Source organism: Bubalus bubalis, chromosome 16, assembly GCF_019923935.1.
Source record: "Bubalus bubalis isolate 160015118507 breed Murrah chromosome 16, NDDB_SH_1, whole genome shotgun sequence".
In the NCBI taxonomy this organism is placed as follows: Eukaryota; Metazoa; Chordata; class Mammalia; order Artiodactyla; family Bovidae; genus Bubalus; species Bubalus bubalis.
The window spans coordinates 5,189,486-5,198,671 of NC_059172.1; the positions used below are offsets into that span (position 1 = coordinate 5,189,486).

General features: G+C 38.7%; 1 pseudogene; it reads right to left on the minus strand.

Annotated features, from left to right (window-relative positions):
- Positions 1-8,076: 8,076 nt before the first annotated feature.
- LOC112579630 lies at positions 8,077-8,982 on the minus strand (annotated as a pseudogene).
- Positions 8,983-9,186: the final 204 nt, after the last annotated feature.

Here is a 9,186-nt window from a genome sequence, read left to right on the forward strand (position 1 = left end):
CTCCACCGTCTGGAACACACAGAAATTCACAGAGTTGGGTAGAGTAGAGAGGGGTTAGGGAGGAGATACAGGTGACCTGGTGGAGAAAATGGAGAGTCCAAAGGGAGAGAGAGCAGTCAAGCCAGTAATCTCGTACACTAGTGAAAAATGGGTCCTGAAGATTGGGTTCTTAAAGGTACAAAATTGGTAACAAATACATAAAAACAAAAATTAGAAATCTAGAGTAGAGTTTGGAATTTCAAAAATGCGATGTTAATGAAAAGAAGAAGGAAAAGAAAGAGAGAAAAAACGAACAAAGAAAAACAAACAAGGTCGTGAAAGTAATAAAGAAACTACAGGTACAAAATTGATAACTAATACCAAAAAGCAAAAATTAAAAGTCTAGAGTAGAGTTTGGAATTTCAAAAATACAATGTTAAAAAAAAAAAAAAGAGAAGAAAAATAAAGAGAGAAAACAAACAAACCAACAAAAACAATATTCCAAAAATTATAAAGAAAATACAGGTACAAAATTGATATCAAATACCAAAAAGCATAATTTAAAAATCTTGAGTAGAGTTTGGAATTGCAGATATACGATGTTATATAAAAGAAGAAGAGAAAGAAACAGAGGAAAAAAAAAGTCACAGAAATTATGAAAAAAACTATAGGTACAAAATTGATAACATATATCAAAAGGCTAAAATTAAAAATCTAGAGTAGAGTTTGGAATTTCAAAAATACAATTTTAAAGAAAAGAAGAAAAAGAAAAAAGAAAAAAAAAAAAAAAAAACCACGGTCAAAAAATTATAAAATATATATATGAAGTTTGCCGAAGAAGAAAAAAAAAAAAAAATAGGGTCTTTCTTTTTTTTTTTGCAAAGTAATAGTTATAGAAGTGAAAATTAAAGGACAATAGAGGACTTAAAAAATTTTTTTTTTTAATTAAAAAAAAAAGAAAGAAAGATTGATCGTAAAAATAGTAAAAATATATCTAGGTCTTTCTCTGGTTTTGTTGTGAGTATTGTGGGTTCAGTTCATTTTTGGCAGTTCCTTAGTCCGACTTATATTTCTCAAGATCTATAGGCCCCTTCCTATGTAATCCGTAGTAACCACAGGGTTTTAATCTATGGCCTGTAGCTTCCAAGGCGTTTCCCTCTGTTATAGCTTCTTCTGTTTGCTGGTCTCTTCAGTGTCTGGTTCCCGCCCTGACACAAAGGGGACGGTTGAGGACACTATTTTTTTTTTTTTTTAAATTTAGGCTCACTTGTTCAGCCGCGCTGTGGGGAGGGAGGGAGGGATGCTGCAAACAGATAACACTGGCGTGCGCTCGCAGTGCCTCAGCCACACTGGGTCTGCCCCCGCTCACGGCGCGTGTAGCCTCCCTGCCCACACTGCTTGGGCTCTAGGTTGTTCCTCCGGGAACAATCAGAGGCCGGCCCTGGGCTGAGCTCCCAGGTTCAAGCCGCTCAGGTTCAGGCACTCGGGTAGTCCTCAGAGGCGCAGACTCAGTTGGGCCTGTGTTTTGTGTTCTTCCCAGATCCGAGCAGCTCAGGTGATGAGGTGTTTGGCGGGCGCCAATGCTGCGACTTATCGCCTCCCCGCCACTTGGTTATCTGGGTGTAAAACCGGCGCACCTTCTCAGGCAGATGTTGACCGTCCAGACCCCCAAGAAGTTTTAGTTAGCAAAGAAGCCTGCTTACAGTTTTATAGATAGTGTCTCTCTTGGGCTGCGATTGCCCCCTTCCGGCTCTGGCTGCCTGTCACCGGAGGGGGAAGGTCTGCAGCCGGCTATCTCTGTTCAGTCCTTTGTTCTGTGCGTGGGCCTGGCGGTGTCTTAGGTTAGGGCTGGCTTTTCGCGTGGTAGATATCCCACAGTCTGGTTTGCTAGCCCAAATTATTTCGCTCAGATAGTGCTCAGGACATTCGGCCGGATTCTTACTCTAAGGGACACAGCCCGCGCCGCACTTCCCTGCCCAGCCCCCGCTTGCTAATGCCGTGTGCAGGCGTCTGCACTGCTTCTCCGCTGGGGGAGTTACCGTAGGGCTCACAATCCGCGATTTTTAATTGTTTATTTTTTTTCCCCTCCCTTTTATGTTGCCCTCTGTGCTTCCAAAGCTCAGCACAGATTCGGCAGTGAGAGGGTTTCCTGGTGTTTGGAAACTTCTCTCTTTTTAAGACTCCCTTCCCGGGATGGAACTCCGCCCCTCCTTCTTTTGTCTCTTTTTTTGTCTTTTATATTTTTTCCTACCTCCTTTCGAAGAGTTGGGCTGCTTTTCTGGGTGCCTGATGTCCTCTGCCGGCATTCAGAAGTTGTTTTGTGGAATTTACTCGACGTTTAAATGCTCTTTTGATGAATTTGTGGGGGAGAAAGTGTTCTCCCCGTCCTACTCCTCCGCCATCTTGGCTCCTCCTCCCAAGTTATTATTTTTCCTTTACTGTTTGAGTTTGTGTGTGTTCATGTATGTGTTCACCCCTCTCCTTGTCTCAGTGAGTTTAACCTTTATTCCAGCTCAGTAATTGAGTGAAATAAATAAGAAAATGACACTCACTTCAACTCTTTTAAAAAACCCCTTTAAATGCTCTACTCTGATTAAATAAGACAATATATTTAAATAAAATGTATTTTTAAGATTCTGTAATTACATCTGTTGGTTGAAATTGTCTGTGATTCTGATCTTACAAAGAATTTAAACTACAAATATTCCATACCAAAAACACATATCACAAAGAGAAATGAATCACACTATGTGTACATATGAAGAGAGAGTCTATTTGCATAGAGAAATAATAAATCATGGCAACATATTCTTTGTTCAATCTCCAAGGTAATAGAACTAAAAATCAAAATAAATAAATAGGATCTAATGAAACATATAAGTTTTTGCCAGCATAAGAAACCATAAGCAAAATGAAAAGACAACCTAGGACTGGGTAAAAACTTTTGCAAACCATGCAAATGACAAGGGCTTAATTTCCAAAATATACAAACAGCCCATATAACTCAATCACAATAACACAGCAAAGTAGCAAACAATCCAAGAAAAAATTGACAGAAAACCAGATTACACATTTCTACAAAGAAAACATACAGATAGCCAACAGGCACATGAAAATATGCTCAAACAACAATAGTCATTAGTGAAAGGTAAATCAAAGCTACAATGAGGTATCACCTCACACCAATCAAATAGCATCATTTAAAAAAAAATCTACAAATAATAAATGCTAGAGATCTTATGGAGACAAGGGGATCCTAATACATTGCTGGTGGGAATGCAAACTGGTGCAGCCACTGTGGAAAACTTATTGAGGTTTCTTAAAAATTGAAAATATAATTTCCATATGATCCAGCAATCACAATCCTGGATATATATCTGAATAAAACTATAATTTTAAAAGATATATGCTCCCTTATGTTCCTAGTAGTACTATTTACAATAGCTAAGTCATAAAAGCAATCTTAATGTCTGTTGACAGATGAATGGATAAAAATAATGGTACATATATACAATGGAATACTAGCCATAAAAGAGAATAAAATAATACCATTCACAGCAACATGAATTGACCTAGAGATTATCATATTAAATGAAGCAAGTCATAAAGAGAAAGACAAATATCCAAATATGGTATGATATCATTTATATGTGGAATCTAAAAAAATGACACAAATGAACTTATTTACAAAACAAAGAGACTCACAAACATAGAAAACAAATTTATAGTTACCTAAGGAGAAAAAGGGTAGGGGGGACAAATTTGGAGTTTAGGATTAGCAGATACAAACTATTATTTGCAAAATAGATGACAAGCAAGGTCCTAGTATGTATGTGTGTGTGTGCACCCGTATGTGTGCACACGTGCATGTGTATATACACACAAGGAGCTATATTTAATATCCTATGTTGTTGTTCAGTCACACAGATGTGACCGACTCTGCAACCCATGGACTGCAGCATGCCAGGCTTCCCCATCCTTTACTATCTCCCAGAGTTTGTTTAAACTCATGTCTGTTGAGTCTGTGATGCCATTCAACCATCTCATCCTTTCTTGCCCCCTTCTCCTCCTAAACTCAATCATTCCCAGTATCAGGGTTTTTTCCAATGAGTTTCGTCTCATTAGGTGGCCAAAGTATTGTAGCTTCAGCTTCATCATCAGTTCTTCTAATGAATATTCAGCATTGACTTCCTTTAGAATTGACTGGTTTGCTCTCTTTGCAGGCCCAAGGCCTCTCAAGAGTCTTCTTGAGCACAACAATTAGAAGGTATCAATTCTTCAGCACCTAGCCTTCTTTATGGTCCAACTCTCACATCCATACATGACTGCTGGAAAAACCATAGCTTTGATTATATGTACCTTTGTCAGCAGAGTGATGTCTTTGCTTTTTAATACTTTGTCTAGGTTTGTCATTATATCTACTACTGTGGGCAGGAATCCCTCAGAAGAAATGGAGTAGCAATCATGGTCAACAAAAGAGTCCAAAATGCAGTACTTGGATGCAATCTCGAAAATGACAGAATGATCTCTGTTCATTTCCAAGGCAAACCATTCAATATCAGAGTAATCCAAGTCTATGCCCCAAACAGTAACACTGAAGAAGCTGAGGTTGAGTGGTTCTAAGAAGACCTACAAGACCTTTTAGAACCAACACCCAAAAAAGATGTCCTTTTCATTATAGGGGACTGGAATGCAAAAGTAGGAAGTCAAGAAACAGCTGGAGTAACAGGCAAATTTGGCCTTGGAATATGGAATGAAGCAGGGCAAAGACTAATAGAGTTTTGCCAAGAAAATGCACTGGTCACAACAAACACCCTATTCCAACAACACAAAAGAAGACTCTATACATGGACATCACCAGATGGTCAACACCAAAATCAGATTGATTATCTTCTTTGCAGCCAAAGATGGAGAAGCTCTATACAGTCCGCAAAAACAAGACCAGGTGCTGACTGTGGCTCAGACCATGAACTCCTTATTGCCAAATTCAGACTGAAATTGAAGACAGTAGGGAAAACCACTAGACCATTCAGGTATGACCTAAATCAAATCCCTTATGATTATACAGTGGAAATGAGAAATAGATTTAAGGGCCTAGATCTGATAGATAGAGTGCCTGATGAACTATGGAATGAGGTCCGAGACATTGTACAGGAGACAGGGATTAAGACCATCCCCATGGAAAAGAAATGCAAAAAAGCAAAATGGCTGTTTGGGGAAGCCTTACAAATAGCTGTGAAAAGAAGAGAAGCAAAAAGCAAAGGAGAAAAGGAAAGATATAAGCATCTGAATGCAGAGTTCCAAAGAATAGCAAGAAGAGATAAGAAAGCCTTCTTCAGCGATCAATGCAAAGAAATAGAGGAAAACAACAGAATGGGAAAGACTAGAGATCTCTTCAAGAAAATTAGAGATACCAAGGGAACATTTCATGCAAAGATGGGCTCGATAAAGGACAGAAATGGTAAGGACCTAACAGAAGCAGAAGATATTAAGAAGAGATAGCAAGAATACACAGAAGAATTGTACAAAAAAGACCTTCACGACCCAGATAATCACTATGGTGTGATCACTGACCTAGAGCCAGACATCCTGGAATGTGAAGTTAAGTGAGCCTTAGAAAGCATCACTACGAACAAAGCTAGTGGAGGTGATGGAATTCCAGTTGAGCTATTTCAAATCCTGAAAGATGATGCTGTGAAAGTGCTGCACTCAATATGCCAGCAAATTTGGAAAACTCAGCAGTGGCCACAGGACTGGAAAAGGTCAGTTTTCATTCTAATCCCAAAGAAAGGCAATCCCAAAGAATGTTCAAACTACCGCAAAATTGCACTCATCTCACACGCTAATGAAGTAATGCTCAAAATTCTCCAAGCCAGGCTTCAGCATTATGTGAACCATGAACTTCCTGATGTTCAAGCTGGTTTTAGAAAAGGCAGAGTAACCAGAGATCAAATTGCCAACATCCGCTGGATCATGGCAAAAGCAAGAGAGTTCCAGAAAAACATCTATTTCTGCTTTATTGACTATGCCAAAGCCTTTGACTGTGTGGATCACAATAAACTGTGGAAAATTCTGAAAGAGATGGGAATACCAGACCACCTGATCTGCCTCTTGAGAAATCTGTATGCAGGTCAGGAAGCAACAGTTAGAATTGGACATGGAACAACAGACTGGTTCCAAATAGGAAAAGGAGTTCGTCAAGGCTGTATATTGTCACCCTGCTTATTTAACTTCTATGCAGAGTACATCATGAGAAACGCTGGACTGGAAGAAACACAAGCTGGAATCAAGATTGCCAGGAGAAATATCAATAACCTCAGATATGCAGATGACACCACCTTTATGGCAGAAAGTGAAGAGGAACTCAAAAGCCTCTTGATGAAAATAAAAGTGGAGAGTGAAAAAGTTGGCTTAAAGCCAACATTCAGAAAACGAAAATCATGGCATCTGGTCCCATCACTTCATGGGAAATAGATGGGGAAACAGTGGAAACTGTGTCAGACTTTATTTTTTGGGGGTTCCAAAATCACTGCAAATGATGACTGCAGCCATGAAATTAAAAGATGCTTACTCCTTGGAAGAAAAGTTTTGACCAACCTAGATAGCATATTAAAAACAGAGATATTACTTTGCCAACAAAGGTTCATCTAGTCAAGGCTATGGTTTTTCCTGTGGTCATGTATGGATGTGATATTTGGACTGTGAAGAAGGCTGAGCGCCGAAGAATTGATGCTTTGGAACTGTGGTGTTGGAGAAGACTCTTGAGAGTCCCTTGCACTGCAAGGAGATCCAACCAGTCCATTCTGAAGGAGATCAGCCCTGGGATTTCTTTGGAGGGAATGATGCTAAAGCTGAAACTCCAGTACTTTGGCCACCTCATGCAAAGAGTTGACTCATTGGAAAAGACTCTGATGCTGGGAGGGATTGGGGGTAGAGGATAAGGGGACGACAGAGGATGAGATGGCTGGATGGCATCACTGACTCGATGGATGTGAGTCTCAGTGCACTCCGGGTGTTGGTGATGGACAGGGAGGCCTGGTGTGTTGCCATTCATGGGGTCACAAAGAGTCGGACACGACTGAGGGACTGAACTGACCTGAACTGAAATAGGTTTGTCATAGCTTTCTTTACAAGGAGCAAGCATCTTTTAATTTCATGGCTTCAGTCACCAGCCTCAGTGAGGAAAATAAGGATATCTCAAAGCAAATAATAATAAACAGAATGTTAAAAGGCATGTTCAGAGCAAGTCACCCAGTTAAAAGTAAGATTTTTGAGCCTGAATAAGTGGTCAAAACCAGGGAATCAAATTTGGAAAGGCTTTCTTTTTGTGTTATGTTGAAGGAAATCTTTACTGGAATGATCTTGTATCCAAGAGGTCAACGAGCCAGCCATATCTGGAAAATCTCTCTTTTCTACCCTTTATCAATTAGAATAATGGTTCTCCTAGAAAACTATATTCTTCTCATGCAGGTAGTATGTTCTGACATGAAAGTTATATTCAGAAACCAGTATCTGAAGATGCCCTACCAGCATATATGGAAAATTTGGAAAACCTTTCTCAGAAATAAATGCAACAAATGATCTTTGCTTCTTTCTATTGTTCTGTACAGTCAGCAGAGGTACAACTGCCAGTGAGTTAACATTTTATGTCTCGAATATGATGTCATAATTTTTGCTCAGACACACATCTTTTAATGAGACTGTCAATACCAGGCCTGCTATATCATGCTTTTAGTTTTTTAATCTAATAAAGTTAATTTGATGCCTATTAGTTTTCAGGCTATATGCTGGGATTAGAGAAAGAAAGCTGAATAATTTCATTGGAAAGAGAAACATAGGCAATATTCTGTAAATTAAAAAGCAACAACAGTAACAAGACCCATTAATAAATGTTATGTGTTATATCAGAGATATCAATATCCTGAATAGAGTTTGGGATTAATTTTCTGTTTAAAATAACATCATACTTTATGTAATATAAACATAATAGATCATTTATCTAAAATATTATGTCACAGCTAATGATAAAGTAACAGAAATTATTGAGTGGAGACTGTAATGAATAAGAAACAAATTTTATGAATTAATATTTTTAAATCACAGTACAATCAATTTCAGTAAGAATTCTCTCAAAGCCACCATAACATCCTTGTTTCTCACACAATATATCACTGGGTTAAATGTTGATGTGACAATGGTGTAAAAAAGAGAGAGAAAGTTGTCCATTCCTATAGAATGACTGGACTCTGGTCTTAAATATGTAGTGAGTCCTGATCCAAAGAATAAAGCCACAACCATGAGATGGGAAGAACTAGTGGAGAGGCCTTGGCTTGCCCAGTGGCTGAAGGCAGCTTCAAGATGGTCAAGATTATTCTCACGTAAGATCCAAGAATTAACATAAACGGAATAGTGACAACTAGAATAGCAATTACATAAAACAATATCTCAGTCATAAAAGTGTCCCCAAGGGCAAGCTTAAGCACTGGATGCACATCACAGAAGTGATTAGACTGGTTAGTGCCACAGAAGGGTAGAGAAAAGATCTGGTGGGTTAACACTATGCACTGGAACTCCACTGACCCAACAGCCAGCGGCCAGTTGGACACACAGCCTACTGTTCACGAGGAGAGGGTACAGCAGTGGGTTGCAAATGACGACATAGCTGTCATAAGCCATTGAAGTCAGAAGAAGGCACTCAGTGGCTCCAAACACCAGAAAGAAATATATTTGAGCAGCATAGGCTAGAAAGGCTATATTTCTAGTTTGTCTACTAAGATCTGTTAATAACCTGGGGACAATGACTGATACATAACATATTTCCAAGGAAGAAAAATTCCCTAGGAAAAAATATATGTGAGTCTGGAAGGAAGGATCCATCTTGTTTATTATGATAATGAGACTATTTCCCATCAGAATAATCATATACATGATCAAAAACACCTCAAAAAGAAATCCCTGTAGGTCAGGAATATCAGAAAAGCCAAGCAAGATGAATTCCATCAATGTAGTCTGGTTCCACTCTGGTGGATTTTACCCTCTGAATTCCATCTGTGAATAAAATGCTTAAAGTCGCTCAGATGCACAGTGTCCAGCAGAAAAACTGGACAAAATAATTTGATGATTTCAAATTAATTCACATGATAGCTACCTTTTTTTTTTTTTTTTTGGTATTTTTGTTAATAAATCAAATGCAGCATCCTAAAATAC